The sequence below is a fragment of the Triticum dicoccoides genome, chromosome 2A (assembly GCF_002162155.2).
Source record: "Triticum dicoccoides isolate Atlit2015 ecotype Zavitan chromosome 2A, WEW_v2.0, whole genome shotgun sequence".
In the NCBI taxonomy this organism is placed as follows: Eukaryota; Viridiplantae; Streptophyta; class Magnoliopsida; order Poales; family Poaceae; genus Triticum; species Triticum dicoccoides.
The window spans coordinates 175,656,100-175,678,489 of record NC_041382.1 but is presented as its reverse complement, the minus strand read 5'-3'; the positions used below and the strand labels follow the sequence as shown (position 1 = coordinate 175,678,489).

The 22,390-nt window shown below is 44.9% G+C and overlaps 1 pseudogene; it reads left to right on the top strand.

The window, feature by feature from the left end:
* The first annotated feature begins 9,201 nt into the window (after window positions 1-9,201).
* LOC119357766 lies at window positions 9,202-9,990 on the top strand (annotated as a pseudogene).
* The last annotated feature ends 12,400 nt before the right edge of the window (window positions 9,991-22,390 follow it).

The following is a 22,390-nucleotide window of genomic DNA, read 5'->3' as shown; positions in this document are numbered from 1 at the left end:
GCACAAGATCTAAAAATTCATTTATAACAAATGGTTCCTTAATGATAGCAAAAAGATTGGGATGAATACTTATAGATTTGAGATCTGCAGTTTCCTTACTAAAAGATTCACCCTTATTTTAGGAACATACATATGCTTGGCAATTTTAGTGGGAGGACTTGGAGTATTCTTTATGGAAGAAAAAGTGGTTCCCAAGTTGGTAATTATACCCTCAAGTTTATCGATTCTAGTGCAATCCTGATTTATTTTATCGATTCAAGTTGGTAATATTTTTCAAGGTGACTCCTACTTTAGATCCATATTGAGTGATTCGGTTGTGGATCTTTTTATCCAAATTTTCACTTAACTCTACAGTAGCAACCTTATTCTCAATAATTTCAGGTCTTTGTATTACATGCTCCAAAGTTAACATAGTTCCATTAACCAAAAGAGCTGGTGAGCCAAACAAATCTATCATAGCATTATAAGAATCCAAAGTATGGCTACACAAGAAGTTCCCTCCGGTTATGGTATCAAGGATATATCTGTACCAAGGAGTAGCGCCTACATAAAAATTGCGAAGAAGAACGGAAGTAGATTGCTTCCTAGTAGATCTATTTTGAGCATTGCAAATTATATACCATGCATCTTTTAGATTTTCTCCCTCCCGTTTCTTAAAATTTAGAACTTCATTCTTGGGAGACAATGGAGAAGATAAGGGACTAGCCATAACGACAAGCAAACGGAAAAGAGGCAAACGGAGAAAGAGAGGGAGGATAGAGAGAGAGGGTGAATAAAATGGCAAGGGTGAAGTGGGGGAGAGGAAAACGAGAGGCAAATGGAAAATAATGTAATGCGGGAGATAAGGGTTTGTGATGGGTACTTGGTATGTTGACTTTTGCGTAGACCTCCCCGGCAACGGCGCTAGAAATCCTTCTTGCTACCTCTTGAGCACTGTGTTCGTTTTCCCTTGAAGAGGAAGGGGTGATGCAGCAAAGTAGCGTAAGTATTGCCCTCAGTTTTTGAGATCCAAGGTATCAATCCAGTAGGAGGCTACGCGCGAGTCCCTCACACCTGCAAAAAACAAATAAATCCTCGCAACCAATGCGATAAGGGGTTGTCAATCCCTACATGGTCACTTACGAGAGTGAGATATGATATATATGATAAGATAATATTTTTGGTATTTTATGATAAAGATGCAAAGTAAAATAAAAGGCAATGAAAATAACTAAGTGCTGGAAGATTAATATGATGAAGATAGACCCGGGGGCCATAGGTTCCACTAGTGGCTTCTCTCAAGAGCATAAGTATTTTATGGTGGGTGAACAAATTACTATTGAGCAATTGATAGAATCGAGCATAGTTATGAGAATATCTAGGTATGATCATGTATATAGGCATCACGTCCGAGACAAGTAGACCGACTCCTGCCTGCATCTACTACTATTACTCCACACATCGACCGCTATCCAGCATGCATCTAGAGTATTAAGTTGAAGAGAACAGAGTAATGCTTTAAGCAAGATGACGTGGTGTAGAGGGATAAACTCATGCAATATGATGAAAACCCCATCTTGTTATCCTTGATGGCAACAATACAATACGTGCCTTGCTGCTCCTACTGTCACTTGGAAAGGACACCGCAAGATTGAACCCAAAGCCAAGCACTTCTCCCATTGCAAGAAAGATCGATCTAGTAGGCCAAACCAAACTGATAATTCGAAGAGACTTGCAAAGACAACCAATCATACATAAAAGAATTCAGAGAAGATTCAAATATTGTTCAAAGATAAACTTGATCGTAAACCCACAATTCATCGGTCTCAACAAACACACCGCAAAAAGAAGATTACATCGAATAGATCTCCACAAGAGAAGGGGAGAACTTTCTATTGAGATCCAAAAAGAGAGAAGAAGCCATCTAGCTAATAACTATGGACCCGAAGGTCTGAGGTAAACTACTCACACATCATCGGAGAGGCTATGGTGTTGATGTAGAAGCCCTCCGTGATCGATGCCCCCTCCAGCGGAGCTCCGGAACAGGCCCCAAGATGGGATCTCGTGGATACAGAAAGTTGCGGTGGTGGAATTAGAGTTTTGGCTCCGTATCTAATCGTTTGGGGGTACGTTGGTATATACAGGAGGAAGAAGTACGTCGGTGGAGCAACAGGGGGCCCACGAGGGTGGAGGGCGCGCCTGGGGGGGGGGGGGTAGGCGCGCCCCCTACCTCGTGGCCTCCCTGTTGGTTGCTTGACATAGGGTCCAAGTCTCCTAGATCTTGTTCCTTCCAAAAACCACGTTCCCGAAAGTTTCATTCCGTTTGGACTCCGTTTGATATTCCTTTCTTTGAAACCCTAAAATAGGCAAAAAAATAACAATTCTGGGATGGGCCTCCGGTTAGTAGGTTAGTCCCAAAAATAATATAAAAGTGGATAATAAAGCCCAATAATGTCCGAAATAGAAGATAATATAGCATGGAGGAATCAAAAAATATAGATACGTTGGAGACGTATCAGCGTCGTTCACCATTAGCTCTTCCAGGAGGCGATGGGTGCAATGGACCGACTTGGCGAAGAACTTGAGTGTGTCGACGCGCGCCATGAGGCCGAGGGTCTTTGGTTGGCGGAGGAGCGGCACAAGCTGAAGGTGGCCATCAACCTCGGGCACCACCAGCGTGAGCTAGACAACGCGAAGGCTGAGGCCGCCCTTGCAGCCTCCTGTGAAGCCTGCTCCCGGGCTCTGGAGGAGGCTCGTGAAGCTGACCGCCGTCGTGAGGCTGCAGAGAAGCGCGCATGGGAGCTCCACGCCTGGAGTGCGTCCCTCGAGCAGCAAGTGGAGGCGCGCAAGGCTGCCCTCACGGCACTAAGGGGGACGCCTGCCAAGGAAGATGAGGTCCGGAAGCGCGAGAAGGCACTGGCTCTGGAAGCCATGGAGCGCAACCTCGAGCTTGAGCAACTGGAGATGAGGGAGCGTCAAGTTGCCCAAGCGGAGGATGCCGTCAGGGCTCGCGAGGCCCGAGTCCAGGAGGAAGTCGACCGCTGGGTGGCCGAGGTTCGTGCGGATCTTGAAGGTCAGCACGCCTTGAAGCTGAAGCTTGCGGGAACTGAGGCAACGGGCAGGACCGCCGCTCTCCGGCCCAGGTCAGATGAGGCGGAGAGGCGTGAGGAGGCCACGGCTGCCGCCCTGGTCATGGTGCAGGCGGACTTGGCCTCCGCCCATGCCGAGCTGCTTTCTCTTCAGAGGCGGGTTGACGATGCCGAGGCCGTCGCGTGGCAAAACAGGGAGGAAGTGCTTCAACGGCGGACGCTGGAGCGCGAGCACGCCCCCATGCTTCAGGGTCTACGGAGCAGGGCTAATGCCGCCCTAGGCTTCATCTGTGACGAGAATGCACCGCCTCCCCACTTGGATGACTACGCCAGTCACCTCACCTTGTTCACCAACGTGGTGTCGCGCCTAGAAGCCCGGTCTAATAGGGCTCGCCACCTTGTGGAGCAGAGAAGTCACAGTCTGCTTGGGCGCGCGTTCTCCCACGTCTTCAGCCACCTCCGGAACATTGACCTCGACTTCGATTTTGACGCCACTATCGCCCCCGTGTCGGAAGCCATCCGGGGCGACTTGGCGCGGTGGGTTGAAGACCACGTGGATGCGCCGGTCTTGGCCTTTGCTTCTGACGATGACGGGGTTGTGGTTGCGGCGGATGCAGGCGACGTGGTTGATGACGGTGTCGTCGACGCCGACGAAGGTGGAGGCAACGCCAGCGATGGTGACAGCGACGCCAGTGGTGCGTCTGAAGATGACATGGGGGATGCGGCGAGCGATATATCCGCCTGATTCCCTGTTATTTATCCTATAAAAACTTGGGCGTGGCCCTAGAAGACTGTAAGAGCATTTTGAGAGGGGGAGCCCCTCATGTAAACAATAGCAGCTTTTATCCTTTCGATCTAAATTGAGTTCGCGTCTTCGTCAGCTTTAGCATGCCAGGACAAGGGTGTCGTTACGGTTTTACCTTAGCTTGGGCAAGCCCAAAACTGCCCCATGAGATTGCAGATTCTTGAGGAGCCCCTGATGAACTCGTCGCCACGCCCGAGAGGACTATGTGACAAGCGAGCGGCCGCCATGGCTCGACACGCGTGAGGTTCGTGTGCTTCCTGCCCAGCCCAGCTCGCGAGGGGCCCGCGAGGGGGGAGCGACTGGCGCGAACTCCGAAATAAGGCAAGAACGAGACTACGAGAAATAACTCGAACGAGAAAAGGCATCCCCCCACGTGCATCAAATGAAAACTAGACTTCAACTTAAATCCAAATCCAGAAGGCAAGGTTACAGAAAAGAGATCCAAAGCAAATGGCCGCGTCCGACGCCTAGTCTAGTCTTTGACGTCTTCTCACCAGCGCGGAGCTAAGTGCTGCCACTAGGCGGGGGAGGGAGCCCCCGAGGCCTGAGGGCGGCTCTCCGGAGACTCCGGGGCGTGTACAGCCCCACTCATTATTACGTGAGAGTGTCATGGGTGGCAATCTTCATAGGCACTAGGCCTTGCTTCACAGGTACCGGCCTTGCTTCATATCGCCAGGCGAGGTCCCCGCCTTCCGCCACCCTCTACCACCGTTCGGATGACCGGAAACCTGGACGGCCCAGCGAGGGCAGAGGGGACGCCAGCGGCGCCCTCGGCGACCACGGTCCTCTGTCGGGGGAAAGGTCGCGGTCGCCACCCCGGCAGAGGTCCTACCTCCGGGTGTTGCCTTGATCCCCGTGGCTTGGGGAGGGGCCTTGCTCCTGACCCCTTCTGCGCAGCCCCCAGTGGGTTTCTCCTATCGGGGCAGGCATCACCGTGCCGGAGCCACAGTTTGGAGCTGTAGCCTGGTTCATCTGTGACTCATGGTTAGCATAAGCTTGCTCCTGAGGGATTAGTGGTACCATATATCTGTTGTCGACGGCACGGTTGGCGGGGCTCTCCGGCGGCTCTTGGAAGGCTTCAGCTCCCAATGCCTCCTCCTCCCACGAGCCGGGGTCGTCCTCTGGCGTGTACTCCTGGTCCACCATGCGGGGCACATAGGCTTCCGGGGTTGTCAACCCAAACACCTCGCCGTAGTGCCCCACGCTCCACGTCGCCCGACCCAGCACGGCGTCCTGAGGATGATAGCACGACGCCTCACTGGGGCCGTGGGGGGCAATGCTCGTGCCCATGTTCATCAGAGGCGGCGCGGGGGCAACGGGGCCCCCGGCGCCGCCGGCCGTCCTGGGGATGATGAAGCCCCGGGCGCACCCGAGGGCACGCGGCCGCGGCCTGGCCCGTCATAAGGTCCAGTAGCGGCTCGGTACGGAACCATATAGCAGAAAGGCGGCGCTCCTAATGCCGTCGCATCCAGCAGCTCAGCGACACATTCCAGCAGTGTGTCGCGTCCGCTCTCCATCAGCCGGCACCGCAGCAACTCCCGCGCCATCGTGAGCGCGGCCCTTGCAGTGGCTCACGCTTGTCATGGAGTGGGGGTGGATGATGCCTGGCTGCGCCGACTGGAGCGCGGGGTTGAGGTCTTCATGGGCAGGTGGCGCCGCTCGGGCTGGCCAGGCTGCCCATTGGTCGGAGTCAGCCCTTGGGTCACCAGACATCAGGGCCACAGAGCGTCGACGGGTCGATTGGTGGGGAAAAGACTCCGGCACACCCCTACCTGGCGCGCCAAATGTCGGATCTGGGGTTCCGGCAGACCCTTAAGGTTCGAACACTCGGGTGTGCGCGAAGGTTTTCTCCCTATCGATCCACGCCCCAGCTCTCTAAGATCTCGCAGACGAACGCGACGAACTCTCAACACAGAAAGACACAAGATTTATACTGGTTCAGGCCACCGTTGTGGTGTAATACCCTACTCCAGTGTGGTGGTGGTGGATTTCCTCTTGGGCTAATGATGAATAGTACAAGGGGAAGAACAACCTCCTGAGGTGGAAGTGTTCTTGTGCTTGGTGTGTTTGCGTGGGTGAGATGATCTTGGATCTGCTCTCGACTTGTGATGGTGTCGATCCTCTGTTCTCTCTCGTCGTCTCTCCGTCCTCTTTCTTTCTCTAAGGTGGCTAGTTCTACTTATATAGGCCCTAGTCCTCTCCCCAAATATTGAGCGGGAAGGGAGCCAACAACAGCCAATTTGAAAGGGGATGGCTAGTACAGGCTATCCGGACAAAAGGTGGTCTTCTCCTGCAAAAGGATCTGGTGATGACGCCGTCTTGGGCTCCATGGCGACCTCCGCCTTGCTGTTCTTATGGTCCTGGTCTTGTTGCACCAATATGGTAACCTTTGCTTGATGCCTCGGTACTCCGCGCCTATGCTTGCCCCGTTAGCACTAAAGAGGAAACAAGGACCCTGCGTGCGCTGGCGCTCGCCCGGCGCCCGCCTGGTCGATCGTCATGGCTCACGTCACGAGGACCTCGCGAGGTTTACCTTGCCTTGATCTCTCTGCCCCTCGTGAGCCTGCGTGGCGAGGCCACTCTTGAGGAGGTCTGGCGTCGTCCGCCCCGCGAGGCTTGGCCCCTCGCGAGGGTCTTGAAAGTCTTGTCGATGAAGATGGGCCATACGAACCTGCCAGCCCAGCCACGCCGTGGGCCGCAGGCAGGCAAGTCTCGGGACCCCCATTCCCAGAACGCCAACAAAACCGATGGCTCACCTCCCGGTGAGCCCGCGCACCGGACTGCTGGCATGCCTACCAAAGTTTCACACAGCTACTCGGAGGCCTCCCGATGACACTGCCCAGCGAGCACGCCTCCATCAATTCACACACCTGCACACACGCATCCCCGTCTGCCTGCGCGGCGGACTGCTCGCATGCGTCCCGTCAACTCACGCCTGCTCGCATGGCACTTATACGTCCATTTTGCATCATGCTTTTATATCAATATTTATTGCATTATGGGCTGTTATTTCACATTATGTCACAATACTTATGGCTATTCTCTCTTATTTTACAAGGTTTACATAAGGAGGGAGAATGCCGGCAGCTGGAATTCTGCGCTGGAAAAGGAGCAAACATTAGAGACCTATTCTGCACAACTCCAAAAGTCCTGAAACTCCACGGAACACCTTATAATAAATAATGAAAAATCCTCGCCAAAGATGAAGACCAGGGGCCCACACCCTTCTCGCGAGGGTGGGGGGCGTGCCCCCTACCTCGTGGGCCCCTGGTGGCTCTCCGATGACCATCTTCTCCTATATGAAGTCTTTCATCGAGAAAAAAATAAGAAGCAACCTTTCGGGATGAAACTCCGCCGCCACGAGGCGGAACCTTGGCGGATCCAATCTAGAGCTCCGGCAGAGCTGTTCTGCCGGGGGAACTTCCCTCTCGGAGGGGGAAATCATCGCCATCGTCATCACCAATGCTCCTCTCATCGGGAGAGGGCAATCTCCATCAACATCTTCATCAGCACCATCTCATCTCAAAACCCTAGTTCATATCTTGTATCCGATTCTTGTCTTCAAGTCCGGGATTGGTGCTAGTAGCACTACTAGGGAAAACCTTATACACAGATGCTTACTAGTAGCGCTGTATTTACCCGCGCTACTGCTAATTACTAGTAGCGCGCCATACTGACCCTCGCTACTAGTAAATATTTACTAGTAGCGCCTGGCAAAGAAAACACGCTATTAGTAAATATCTTCCACGGACAGGATATACTAATAACGCGGATGACAAACCTGCGCTACTACTAAGCGAATAGCTGTAGCGATTTGAGATACCCACGCTACTAATAAGCGTGTCCACCACCGCACGCGGATCGACCCCCACCCCCACCAAACTCTCTCACACAAATCCCTGGAAAAAAACTCTCTCTCACGACCCCCAGTACCCCTCGGTTGATCTCCTCCCCCACCCCTCAGTCGATCTCCTCCCCCAGATCTCCTCGCCGCCGCCCACCTCCTCTCTCTCCGCTAAATCCGCCGCCCCCCGACCTCTCCTTTGCTCCAAAGGCTGCAGATCGAGCCGACAAGCTCTGGTTGGTTGCGGCCATCTCCGTGGGACGCCCTCATCGTCCATCCATGGAGACCCTTCCTCCCCTCCAGCCAGATTCGTCCTCGGCTCGAGCTGCTCAGCCGGCGCCCAGATCCGCGGAGCCGTCCTCCTCCACAACCACGCGGCGGCAGCGGCAGAGCCATGGACCCGAAACCCTAGCCTGCGGAGCGAGCTCACCATGGATCTGCAGGCAGGAGGAGGCGCATCCATGGGTACAAATCCCTCATCTTCCCCCGTCTCTCCCTCCCTCTCTAACCCTCGCCCGTCTCCATGACCAGGACCAGGACCAGGACAACGCACGCCACCAACAACAGCACCAATGTCCGGTCTTCTCCATGGGTATGGAGATCCGTCCAGTTATATCACTTGATTGTATATGTTATATAATATGATACTTTTCTTACTTGGCAGATTACTATTCGTATATGTATATTCAAGGCCATAATGTATTCTCTCTTTTGCAATGCTACTAGAGAATCCCTGCAAAAAAAAGGTACATGAGGATAGCATATTTAAGTTCAGATATGCCACATAGTAGAAACATTTGTTTTTCAGTTTTTTGTAGCAATTACTGTGATGGAACATGCAATGTCCTCTTATATTTAGCTAATAATCAATTGTGAATAGGCTGAGTTTGTAATTATCATTAATCACACTAGGATCCATTCCAGTTGATATATGCAACAAAATGAATTTGTGGTGGTTTTGAACACTTGGGAGGTACTTTTATTCTAGAGGAAAAAAGGGTTTGTGGTTTTTTCGTCCAAATCAAGCATCATATCAGGTTGCTACCTACATGTTCTGTTGAGTAGCGGAAACAATACATTCATGTATATGGATTGGTAGTCCTCAATCAATATTCAATCATGACTTGATTTATCTTGCTCGTTTCTTCTACAAGAAACACTATCAAATTAAAAGAGTCCACTGGTTGTCATTTTATAGACTGTATGACACTGTGTGGTAGCAGCATCCCTCCCCCCACAATGCTTTAGTCTTCTTATTACATGGTTGGCTGTTTGAGGGTAAGCTTTTCTGTGCATCCGTAGACTATATGTATGACACTGTGTCCTTGTTTTTATCACTTCAGTCTAGTTTGTCTTCAACAAGTACTACTCTCTGTTTAGAGAAGATGCACTCTCTGTTTAGTTTTTGGCCAGCCCAATTTGCAAGTTTGTATAGTCACTATGCTCTTCAAACAGTAGATTCATGGACTTTGTTATCTTTGAAAATGTGGAAGATATCAAGGTATTGAAGTGACTACTTAGAAAAATGGATAGATAGAAAACTACCGGAAGAATTATGCCTCTAACTCCTTATGTGGTTCGTATGTGTTGTTTCTTTTTAGGGCTTCCAACACAACATAATTGCTTCTAATCTTTTGTGTTATCTTTTGTCATGGAAGTAGCTATGTGCTGCTTCAGTGTGTAGTTCAGTTGTGCATTATGGCTTAAATAAGAATCTCGGAAAAAATTTGTAGCACATTGGCACCGACATGTACCGCGTTGTTTTTCTGTGTCGTTCTTCTATAGAATCTGAAGTTTTTGAACCTATGTTGGTAATGTTGCAGGGTTCTCATGGCGATGCTGATGGTCGTCGAGAGGTTCGTGGACCGGATGGTGTCGTGGCTGCCGATGTATGGAGAGGTGAAGCTGATGCTCGTCCTCTACCTCTGGCACCACAACACACGGGTAAGCAGTCGACCAGAAACCCCGAGCCTGGGAGATGATCAACATTTAGATACACTTGATTCGGTATGTGGCCAATTCTGAATCTGAATCTTAATGGTGTTCGGGTTTCAGGGCGCAGGGCATGTGTACGATGGCTTCCTCCGTCCGTTGGTGGCGAGGCACGAGGACAACATCGACCAATGCCTGCTGGAGCTGAGGGCCAGGGTGAGGGACGTGACGGCATCACAAGGGCGGCTGCTGTCGGTCAGGTGTGGCTCGTCGAGGCTGCCCAATGTGTTTCGTCATAGCTGCAGGTCGCGAGATCAGTCTGTGCAGGCGCCGCACATTGACGAGTGATCCAATATTTTGATCGGACCATAACAACTAACGTATCTCATTCTCTAGCATCTAGAAGTAGTGGTAAAATTCTGAATTTGCATGGCAAGCACCACTTACGTAGGTAGCTGCCACACATAGTTTATACTCTTACGCCTATAAAGGATAGGAATTATGCATGAGTTATGGCTACAATGAGGAACTGTGTACAATTTATACTCTTACGCCTATAAAGGATAGGAATTATGCATGAGTTATGGCTACAATGAGGAACTGTGTGATAGTAGATAAGGCAACTGTGTGATAGAATGAAATTGGTTGATTTTATTTTTTTAATTTCTAATAAGTTAGTAGTAGCGTGGGAAAAAATTGCGCGCTACTAGTATTTAGTATAGTAGTAGCGTTGGTACTCAAGAAATGCTACTACTATTATGTTAGTAGTAGCGCGGGTCCATAATAGCAGTAGCGCGGGTGACACACACGCTACTACTAACTTTTAGCTATAGCGCGGTACTAGTAGCACGGGTACCCGCGCTACTAGTAGCTAATTTACCCGCGCTACTAGTAGCCTTTTCCCTAGTAGTGTAGGTTGCTAGTAGTGTTAATTACTCCTTGTAGTTGATGCTAGTTGGTTTAATTGGTGGAAGATCATATGTTCAGATCCTTTATGCATATTATTACCCCTCTGATTATGAACATGAATATGATTTGTGAGTAGTTACGTTTGTTCCTGAGGACAAGGGAGAAGTCTTGCTATTAGTAGTCATGTGAATTTGGTATTCGTTCAATATTTTGATGAGATGTATGTAGTCTAGCCTCTAGTGGTGTTATGTGAACATCGACTACATAACACTTCACCATTATTTGGGCCTAGAGGAAGGCATTGGGAAGTAATAAGTAGATGATGGGTTGCTAGAGTGAGAGAAGCTTAAACCCTAGTTTATGCGTTGCTTCGTAAGGGGCTGATTTGGATCCATATGTTTCATGCTAAGGTTAGGTTTACCTTAATACTTTTCTTGTAGTTGCGGATGCTTGCAATAGAGGTTAATCATAAGTGGGATGCTTGTTCAAGTAAGAACATCACCCAAGCACCGGTCCACCCACATGTCAAATTATCAAAGTACCGAACACGAATGATATGAACGTGATGAAAACTAGCTTGACGATATTCCCATGTGTCCTCGGGAGCGCTTTTCCTTATATAAGAGTTTGTCCAGGCTTGTCCTTTGATACAAAAAGGATTGGACCACCTTGCTGCACTTTATTTACTTTTGTTACTTGTTGCTCGTTACAAATTATCTCATCACAAAACTATCTGTTACCACTTATTTCAGTACTTGCAGAGAATACCTTGCTGAAAACCGTTTATCATTTCCTTCTGCTCCTCGTTGAGTTCGACACTCTTACTTATCGAAAGGACTACGATAGATCCCCTATACTTATGGGTCATCAATACTCTTTTCTGGCGCCGTTGCCGGGGAGTGAAGTGCCTTTTGTAAGGAAAAATTTATATAGTGTGCTGAAATTTACTGTCACTTGTTATTATGGAAAGTAATCCTCTGAGGGGCTTGTTCGGGGAATCTTCACCCCGACCAGTAGAGCAAAGAGTTGATCCTCAACCTACTGAACCTATTGAAAATGAAATTCCTTATGAGAATCCTTCGAGTATAATAGAAAAATTGCTAGCTAATCCTTTTACAGGAGATGGAACAAAGCATCCTGATGAGGACCTAATATATGTGGATGAAGATTGTGGATTATTTAAGCTTGCAGGTATTCCCGATGATGTTGCTAAGAAGAAGGTCTTCCCTTTATATTTGAAGGGAGACACATTGACATGGTATAGGCTATGTGATGATATGGGATCATGGAACTATAGAAGATTGAAATTGGAATTTCATCAAAAGTATTACCCTATGCATCTTGTTCATCGTGATCGCGATTATATATATAATTTTTGGCCTGGCGAAGGAGAAAGCATCGCTCAAGCTTGGGGGAGGCTTAAATCAATGTTATATTCATGCCCCAATCATGAGCTTCCAAGAGAAACAATTCTTCAAAAAATTTATGCTCGGCTTTCTGATAACAATCGCACCATGCTTGATACTTCTTGTGCTGGCTCTTTTATGATGAAGACTATTGAATTCAAATGGGATTTATTGGATAGAATTAAACGCAACTCTAAAGATTGGGACCTCGACAATGGTAAGGAGTCAGGTATGACACCTAAGTTTGATTGTGTTAAATCCTTTATGGATACCGATATTTTCCGTAAGTTTAACACTAAATATGGACTTGATTCTGAGATAGTAGCTTCTTTCTGTGAATCTTTTGCTACTTATGTTGATCTCCCTAAGGAGAAGTGGTTTAAATATCATCCTCCCATAGAAGTAAAAGTAGCTGCACCTATTAAGTTGAAGAAAAGACTGTCACTTATAATGATCCTATTGTTCCTACTTGTTATGTTGAGAAACCACCTTTTCCTGTTAGGATAAAGGATCATGCTAAAGCTTCAACTGTGGTTCGTAAAAGCAATATTAAAACATATACACCTCCTGAGCAAGTTAAAGTTGAACCTAATATTGCTATTGTTAAAGAGCTCTTGTCTGATAATATTGATGGGCATGTTATTCAGTTCTGCGGTGAAACTACTAGAATTGCTAAACCTTGTGCTAAAGATAAACATAGACCTATGGTAGCCGTGCCTGTTATTTCTGTTAAAATAGGAGATCATTGTTATCATGGCATATGTTATATGGGTGCTAGTGCTAGTGTTATACCTTATGACTTGTATAAATAAATCAAGCATGAAATTGCACCTGTTGAGTTAGAAGATATTGATGTCACAATTAAACTTGCTAATAGAGATACTATTTCAGTAATGGGAATTGTTAGAAATGTTGAAGTCTTGTGCGGGAAAACTAAATATCCTGCTAATTTTCTTGTTCTTAGTTCTCCACAAGATAGCTTTTGTCCCATTATATTTGGTAGACCCTTCTTGAATACAGTTAATGCTAGGATAGACTGCGAAAAGAATGTTGTTACTATTGGCTTGGATGATATGACTCATGAGTTTAATTTCTCTAAATTTAGTAAACAACACCGCGAAGAAGAATTTCCTAGTAAGGATGAAATTATTGGTCTTGCTTCTATTGTCATACCTCCTAATGATCCTTTAGAACAATATTTCTAGAAGGGAAATAGATGAAGTATTCTTTAAACAAGAACCTATGCTAAAACACAATTTGCCGGTTGAAATCCTAGGGGATCCTCCTCCACCTAAGGGTGATCCCGTGTTTGAGCTTAAACCGTTGCCTGATAATCTTAAATATGCTTATCTTGATGAAAAGAAGATATATCCTGTTATTATTAGTGCTAACCTTTGAGAGCATGAAGAAGAAATATTATTGAGAACTCTGAAGAAGCACCGTGCTACTATTGGATATACTCTTGATGATCTTAAGGGCATTAGTCCCACTCTATGTCAACATAAAATAAATTTGGAAGCAGATGCCAAACCAGTTCGTGATCCTCAATGATGTCTGAATCCTAAAATGAAAGAAGTGGTAAGAAAAGAAATACTAAAGCTTCTGGAGGCAGGTATAATTTATCCCGTTGCTGGTAGTCAGTGGGTAAGTCCTGTTCATGGTGTCCCTAAGAAGGGAGGTATTACTGTTGTTCCTAATGATAAAGATGAATTGATTCCACAAAGAATTATTACCGGTTATAGGATGGTAATTGATTTCAGCAAATTAAATAAGGCTACTAAGAAAGATCATTACCCCTTACCTTTTATCGATCAAATGCTAGAAAGATTATGCAAACATACACATTACTACTTTCTAGATGGTTAATCTGGTTTCTCTCAAATACCCGTGTCAGCTAAAGATCAATCAAAGACTACTTTTACATGCCCTTTTGGTACTTTTTCTTATAGACGTATGCCTTTTGATTTATGTAATGCACCTGCTACCTTTCAAAGATGCATGATGGCTATATTCTCTGACTTTTGTGAAAAGATTTGTGAGGTTTTCATGGACGACTTTTCCTTCTATGGATCTTCTTTTGATGATTGCTTGAGCAATCTTGATCGAGTTTTGCAGAGATATGAAGAAACTAATCTTGTCTTGAATTGGGAAAAGTGCCACTTTATGGTTAATGAGGGTATTGTCTTGGGGCATAAAGTGTCTGAAAGAGGTATTGAAGTTGATAAAGCCAAGGTTGATGCTATTGAAAAGATGCCATGTCCCAAGGACATCAAAGGTATAAGAAGTTTCCTTGGTCACGCCGGATTTTATAGGAGGTTCATCAAGGACTTCTCAAAAATATCTTGGCCTCTGACTAATTTATTACAAAAAGATATACCATTTGTCTTTGATGATGATTGTGTAGAAGCATTTGAAATACTTAAGAAAGCATTAGTCTCTGCACCTATTGTTCCGCCACCTGATTGGAATTTACCCTTTGAAATTATGTGTGATGCTAGTGATTATGTTGTAGGTGTTGTTCTAGGGCAAAGAGTTGATAAGAAATTAAATGTTATCCATTATGCTAGCAAGACTCTAGACAATGCTCAAAGAAATTATGCTACTACTGAAAAAGAACTTTTAGCAGTTGTATTTGCTTGTGATAAGTTCAGACCTTATATTGTTGATTCTAAAGTAACTATCCACACTGATCATGCTGCTATTAAATATCTTATGGAGAAGAAAGATGCTAAACCTAGACTTATTAGATGGGTTTTCTTGCTACAAGAATTTGATTTGCATATTGTTGATAGGAAAGGAGCTGAGAACCCCGTTGCAAACAACTTATCTAGGTTAGGGAATATTCTTGATGACCCACTACCTATTGATGTTAGTTTTCCTGATAAACAATTAAATGTCATAAGTACTTCTTGTAGTACCCCTTGATATGCTGATTATGCTAATTACATAGTTGCTAAATTTATACCACCTAGCTTCACATACCAACAAAAGAAAAAGTTCTTCTATGATGTGAGACATTACTTTTGGGATGACCCACATCTTTATAAGGAAGGAGTAGATGGTGTTATTAGACGTGTACCTGAGCATGAACAGGAACAGATCCTATGCAAGTGCCACTCTGAAACTTATGGAGGACACCACGCAGGAGATAGAACTGCACATAAGGTATTGCAATCCAGTTTTTATTGGCCTACTCTCTTCAAGGTTTCCCGTAAGTTTGTCCTATCTTGTGATGAATGTCAAAGAATTGGTAATATTAGTAGACGTCAAGAAATGCCTATGAACTATTCACTTGTTATTGAACCGTTTGATGTTTGGGGCTTTGATTATATGGGACCTTTTCTGCCTCTAATGGATATACACATATTTTAGTTGTTGTTGATTACGTTACTAAGTGAGTAGAGGCTATTCCAACTAGTAGTGCTGATCATAACACTTCTATTAAAATGCTTAAAGAAGTTATTTTTCCGAGGTTTGGAATCCCTAGATATTTAATGACTGATGGTGGTTCACACTTTATCCATGGTGCTTTTCGTAAAATGCTTGCTAAATATGACGTCAATCATAGAATTGCATCTCCGTATCACCCACAGTCTAGTGGTCAAGTAGAATTGAGTAATAGAGAACTCAAACTAATTTTGCAAAAGACTGTCAATAGGTCTAGAAAGAATTGGTCCAAGAAACTTGATGATGCATTATGGGCCTATAGAACTCCATATAAAAATCCTATGGGTATGTCTCCGTATAAAATGGTATATGGAAAAGCATGTCACTTACCTCTCGAACTAGAACATAAGGCATATTGGGCTATTAAAGAGCTCAACTATGATTTCAAACTTGCTGGTGAAAATAGGTTATTTGATATTAGCTCACTTGATGAATGGAGAACCCAAGCTTATGAAAATGCCAAGTTGTTTAAATAAAAGGTTAAAAGATGGCATGACAAAAGGATACAAAAGTGTGAGTTTAATGTAGGTGATTATGTATTTCTATACAACTCTCGTTTAAGATTTTTTGCAAGGAAACTTCTCTCTTAATGGGAAGGCCCCTATGTTATCGAGGAGGTCTATCATTCCGGTGCCATAAAAATCAACAACTTTGAAGGCACAAATCCGAAGGTGGTAAACAGTCGAAGAATCAAACATTATGTCTCAGGTAATCCCATAAATCTTGAAACCAATATTATTGAAATCGTAACCCCGGAGGAATACATAAGGGACACTTTCCAAAACGTTCCAGACTCCGAAAAGGAATAGGTATGTGGTACGGTAAGTAAACCGACTCAAAAACAATTTTTAAGGCAATATTTCTCCGTTTTGGAATATTTAGAAAAATAGAAAATTAAGTAGCAGTCCGGTAAGGACACGAGGGCCTCACGAGGGTGGAGGGCGCGCCCTACCCCCTGGGCGCGCCCCCCTACCTCGTGAGCACCTCGTGTGCCTTCTGGACTCCGTTTTCTTGCATGATATGCATTTTGGTCGGTAAAAATTCATTATATATTCTCCCGAAGGTTTTGACTCCCGTATCACGCAAAAATCTCCTGTTTTTGTTTCGAGCTATTTCTGTCAGGGTTGTCAAGGCCAGGCACTATGTCGTCTCCCTCCTCCTCCAACCATGAGGGAAACGATGCTTGGCTAATGAAGATAGAGCTGAAGAGAGAAGAACCTATGGAGATCAACAAGGATGAAGGGATCAAGAAGGCCGTGGAGGACCAAGTTCCAGCAACAGAAGACACCCTTCAACTAGATCATAATCTTCTTACCCCTATAGAAATCGAAGCTTTCAAGATGATTGAGTTGGCTCGTATACAAAATAAGTATCTCACACGTGAAAATATTTTGTTGAAGGAGCATATCATCGCACTCAAGGGCATTATCCGCAAGTTAGAAGACCTCCTACGCTCGATGTGCGACTATTCATCATCAACAACTCCACCTTCGTCACCAACCAAGGAGACATAATCACATGGATATGGGCACTCCCCTTGGCAACTGCCAAGCTTGGGGGAGGTGCCCCGGTATCGTATCACAATCACATCTCCTATCTTTACCGTTTTTCTTAGTTCGATCCTTTTGGTAGTATTTTGATCTAGTAGAATAAAGTTTTTGGCATGATCTAGTTGTGAGTTTTGCTTTATTACCCTTCTATGTAATCGAGTCCGTGAGCTATATAATAAAGATTAGTGTTGAGTCAAGGTCTTGATTTTCTTGCTATAATCTTGGGTGAATAAAAGAAAAGAGAAAAAGAATAAAAAGGAACAAAAGTTCATATTGATCTTATTGATAGTAATGACTTCACATAGAAAGAGTGTGATGATTAAAAGTTGTTGGGAGTTGGCAGACATAGCTTTGGTCATCGTTGCAATTAATAAGAAGTAATAAGGAAAGAGAGGTTTCACATATAAATGTACTATTATTGACATCTTTTATGATTGGGAGCACTCATCAAAATATGACATGCTAAAGAGTTGATGTTGGACAAGGAAGACAACGTAATGGGTTATGTTTTCTTATATCTGAGATAAAGTATGTTGTCATGGATCATCCAACATGTTGAGCTTGCCTTTCCCCCTCATGCTAGCCAAATTCTCAGCACCAAGTAGAGATACTACTTGTGCTTCCAAATACCCTTAAACCAGTTTTGCCATGAGAGTCCACCATATCTACCTATGGATTGAATAAGATCCTTCAAGTAAGTTGTCATCGATGCAAAGCAATAAAAATTGCTCTCTAAATATGTATGATTCATTGGTGTGGGAGAAATAAGCTTTATATGATCTTGTGATGTGGAAGTAATAAAAGTGACGGACTACATAATAAAGGTTCATATCACAAGGGGCAATATAAAGTGATGTTCTTTCGCATTAAGATTTTGTACGTCCAACCATAAAAGCGCATGGCAACCTCTCCTTCCATCTGCGAAGGGCCTGTCTTTTATTATCATCTTCTATCTTATGCAAGAGTCATGGTGATCTTCACCTTTCCTTTTACATTTTATCCTTTGGCAACCCAGTGTGTTGGAAAAATCCTCATAGATATATCTAATTGGATGTAGGGGGGCATGAGTTATTATTGTTGACATTACCCTCGAGGTAAAAGGTTGTGGGGCGAAACTATAATCCCCTATCTTTCTCTGTGTCCGATTAAAACTCCGTAACCACAAGTATTGCGCGAGTGTTAGCAATTATGAAAGACTAGATGATAGTTGAGTATGTGGACTTGCTTTTTTAGCTCTAACATAGACTCTTTCTGATGTTATGATAAATTGCAATTGTTTCAATGACTGAGGTTATAGTTTGTTAGTTCTCAATAAGGTTTCTGATTCATACTTTTGCATTGTGAATAGATCATCACTTGAACATAAGTAATCATATGACAAAAATTATATAAGTTGCTGTTATAAGAATGATCATGATGCCCTCATGTCCGTATTTTATTTTTATCGACACCTTCATCTATAAACATGTGGACATATTTTTTGATTTCGGCTTTTCGCTTGAGGACAAGCGAGGTCTAAGCTTGGGGGAGTTGATACGTCCATTTTGCATAATGCTTTTATATCAATTTTTATTGCATTATGGGTTGTTATTTCACATTATGTCACAATACTTATGGCTACTCTCTCTTATTTTACAAGGTTTACATAAGGAGGGAGAATGCCGGCAGCTGAATTCTGGGCTGGAAAAGGAGGAAATATTAGAGACCTATTCTGCACAACTCCAAAAATCCTGAAATTCCACGGAACACCTTATAATAAATAATGAAAAATCCTCGCCAAAGATGAAGACCAGGAGGCCCACACCCTTCTCATGAGGGTGGGCGGTGCGCCCCCCCCCCTAGGGCGCGCCCCCTACCTCGTGGGCCCCCTGGTGGCTCTCCGATGACCATCTTCTCCTATATGAAGTATTTCATCGAGAGAGAAAATAAGAAGCAACCTTTCGGGACAAAACTCCGCCGCCATGAGGCGGAACCTTGGCGGATCCAATCTAGAGCTCCGACAGAGCTGTTCTGCCGGCGAAACTTCCCTCCCGAAGGGGGAAATCATCGCCATCGTCATCACCAACGCTCCTCTCATCGGGAGAGGGAAATCTCCATCAACATCTTCATCAGCACCATCTCATCTCAAAACCCTAGTTCATCTCTTGTATCCGATTCTTGTCTTCAAGTCCGGGAATGGTGCTAGTAGGTTGCTAGTAGTGTTAATTACTCCTTCTAGTTGATGCTAGTTGGTTTAATTGATGGAAGATCATATGTTCATATCCTTTATGCATATTATTACCCCTCTGATTATGAACATGAATATGCTTTGTGAGTAGTTACGTTTGTTCCTGAGGACAAGGGAGAAGTCTTGCTATTAGTAGTCATGTGAATTTGGTATTCGTTTGATATTTTGATGAGATGTATGTTGTCTAGCCTCTAGTGGTGTTATGTGAACGTCAACTACATAACACTTCACCATTATTTGGGCCTAGAGGAAGGCATTGGGAAGTAATAAGTAGATGATTGGTTGCTAGAGTGACAGAAGCTTACACCCTAGTTTAGGCGTTGCTTCGTAAGGGGCTGATTTGGATCCATATGTTTCATGCTATGGTTAGGTTTACCTTAATACTTTTGTTGTAGTTGCGGATGCTTGCAATAGAGGTTAATCATAAGTGGGATCCTTGTTCAAGTAAGAACAGCACCCAAGCACCGGTCCACCCACATGTCAAATTATCAAAGTACTGAACGTGAATCATATGAACGTGATGAAAACTAGCTTGACGATATTCCCATCTGTCCTCGGGAGCGCTTTTCCTTATATAAGAGTTTGTCCAGGCTTGTCCTTTGCTACAAAAAGGATTGGGCCACCTTGCTGCACTTTATTTACTTTTGTTACTTGTTGCTCGTTACAAATTATCTCATCACAAAACTATCTGTTACCACTTATTTCAGTACTTGTAGAGAATACCTTGCTAAAAACCGTTTATCATTTCCTTCTGCTCCTCGTTGGGTTTGACACTCTTACTTATCGAAAGGACTACGATAGATCCCCTATACTTGTGGGTCACCAGGCACATGGGTACACGGCGGCACGTTTATTGTTTTTCTATTTGGATGATTAATGCTGCTGCTTTCTTGCTTAACCAAAGCATGGCACGTATCCATTGTTGGTCTAATGCTCACAGTTTGAATAAATAATCCGTTTGGGATATTGGTTCCCAATTATTAATAATCTCCCGTTTGTAATTAGATAAAGATTACATCGAAACTGGTCTCAAATTTGATAATAAAAGTACAATGCCACTTTGTATTGGTGTCCATATGACAACACGATAAGTTTGATGAATTTCAAATAAGTTTTGGATGTACTAGAATTTAAAAATCGAGATTCTCAATGTTTCAAATTTGTTGCACGGGGAGTAAACATGCACCCAGTGAGACACATGTGTTTTTGCAATCCATTTAGGTGCACTGTCATGTGTGCATGTAGCTCAAATTTGATTTTTGCACATTATACCCGTAGAAAATCAATCAATTAATGCACTAAAACGTCTTAATGATCTCTATGATTTTTTTAAATTAAAACATCCCTCCTTTGGTAACATATGTTCACCACGGGATAATTAATGTAACATGCATCGTAGTTGCGGTGGATTCGCGGTGTGTGTGGGTGTGTGCGTCTGGGTGTGGCGGGTGGCTCGCAGTACACTATGAGTTGTGAGCCACCATGTGGGTTGGCCGTTTTGTTAGGCAGGCCGGTGCCACATCAGAGTTGTGAAATCGTTATTTAAAACATTACACAACCCTTTCATACATACATGTTTTGTCCACATGCAGTCGATGGTTGTCCTACACGACACTCGATACTCGCGTGTGACGCTTTCTGTGGGCCCGCGAGGTCGTCGTCCATCACTTTGACGAACAGCCGGCAGTGAGCTTAATTTGACCAACAAGGTAGAATCTTTTTTGTTTGTGTTATGGTGGTATATAGTACCCGTCTAAGAGATGGGAGGGGACTAGCATATATACTATACGTACACGTCCGTGAACAAGTACACCTCACCCAGTGTCGGGACTTTTTGGTTTCCGAGGCACGCACCACATCAAAATTGTGAAATTGGCTATTCAAACATCACACAACACCTTTTTGGGCCACATGCCTGCACGTGATGGTTATCCTAGCTGGGACACTTAAGTGTGATGCTTCCATCTGTGGGCCCATGAGGCCATCGTTGATGCATACATGCATGCATCACTTTGACCTACATTGGGAGAGGTTAATTAATTTCACCATTGATGAGGATTCTTTTGGGTTGTACATATATTACGGCAGGAGCATATAGTATGCGGTGAAGAGGGGGGAAGGGGACCATCATATGTAATACGCTTCATGAACCTCACTCTGTGTGGGCGCATGGTTTACGGTTTTTGAGGCATGTGGCACATAAAAGTTGTGCATTTTGGGTATTCAACATATATATGTTTGGCCCACATGCAAAGCAGTGGTGGTTGTCCTCTCGCACCCACTTAAGCGGTTATCAGCGATGTCGATGCTTTCCATCTGTGGGCCCACTTGGTTCATCACTACTTTTTGCCTGACAACAAGAGAGTTTAATTTGACTTAGGAGGGGATTATTATTTTTGCTCTCAGATGACATGCATGATATAGTTTGAGCACACACACATGCATGTGTACACATGAATCCCTCCCATCGAGTCGAAGTGGCTAGTACAACGACACATCATGAACCGGTCTCGCTCTGTGTGGGGAGCTAGCGTATGATTTTTTACGCACGCGCCACATCAATGTTGTGAAATGGTATTCAAACTTGCATGCATGCATCACCTCCATACATATGCATGTAGTGGTTGCCTTCGAATGGTACACTCCCTCGCGTGGTTATCAGCAACAAGCCTATATATTCGTGGGCCCGCGTGGACATCCATGACCACCTTGACCAATAACAAGATAGGTTACCATGGCGGATTCTTCATTTGGTTCGTGTTATCATAGTATAGGTCATGGTGAGATTTAGACCTTAAGTTTGAGCGCATATACTATGCACCCATGCATGCATGAATCCCCGTCGTTGCCTTGAAGTGTGGTGTAACATACATATGCATCGTCAACCTAACCCTCACTCAGTGTGGGGATTTCGAGTTCAAAATCATGGTGCCACATCAAAGTTGTTCCATTGTTACTCAAAAACACACCTCTCCATACATATGTTTGGGCCACACGCATGCAGTGGTTGTCTTCGGGGACTAGCTACTTGCGTGATTATTGGCGAGCTAGCCCATCTCCGGGGTCGCATGGACGACCATCACTTTGACCAACAACAAGAGAGAGGTTGTACGACCAAGGTGGGTTATTCTTGCTCCGTTTTACGATCCATCTTGGTGAGATATGCCTCTCTGGTCCACCGACTGAAAGTGTGTGTGTGGGG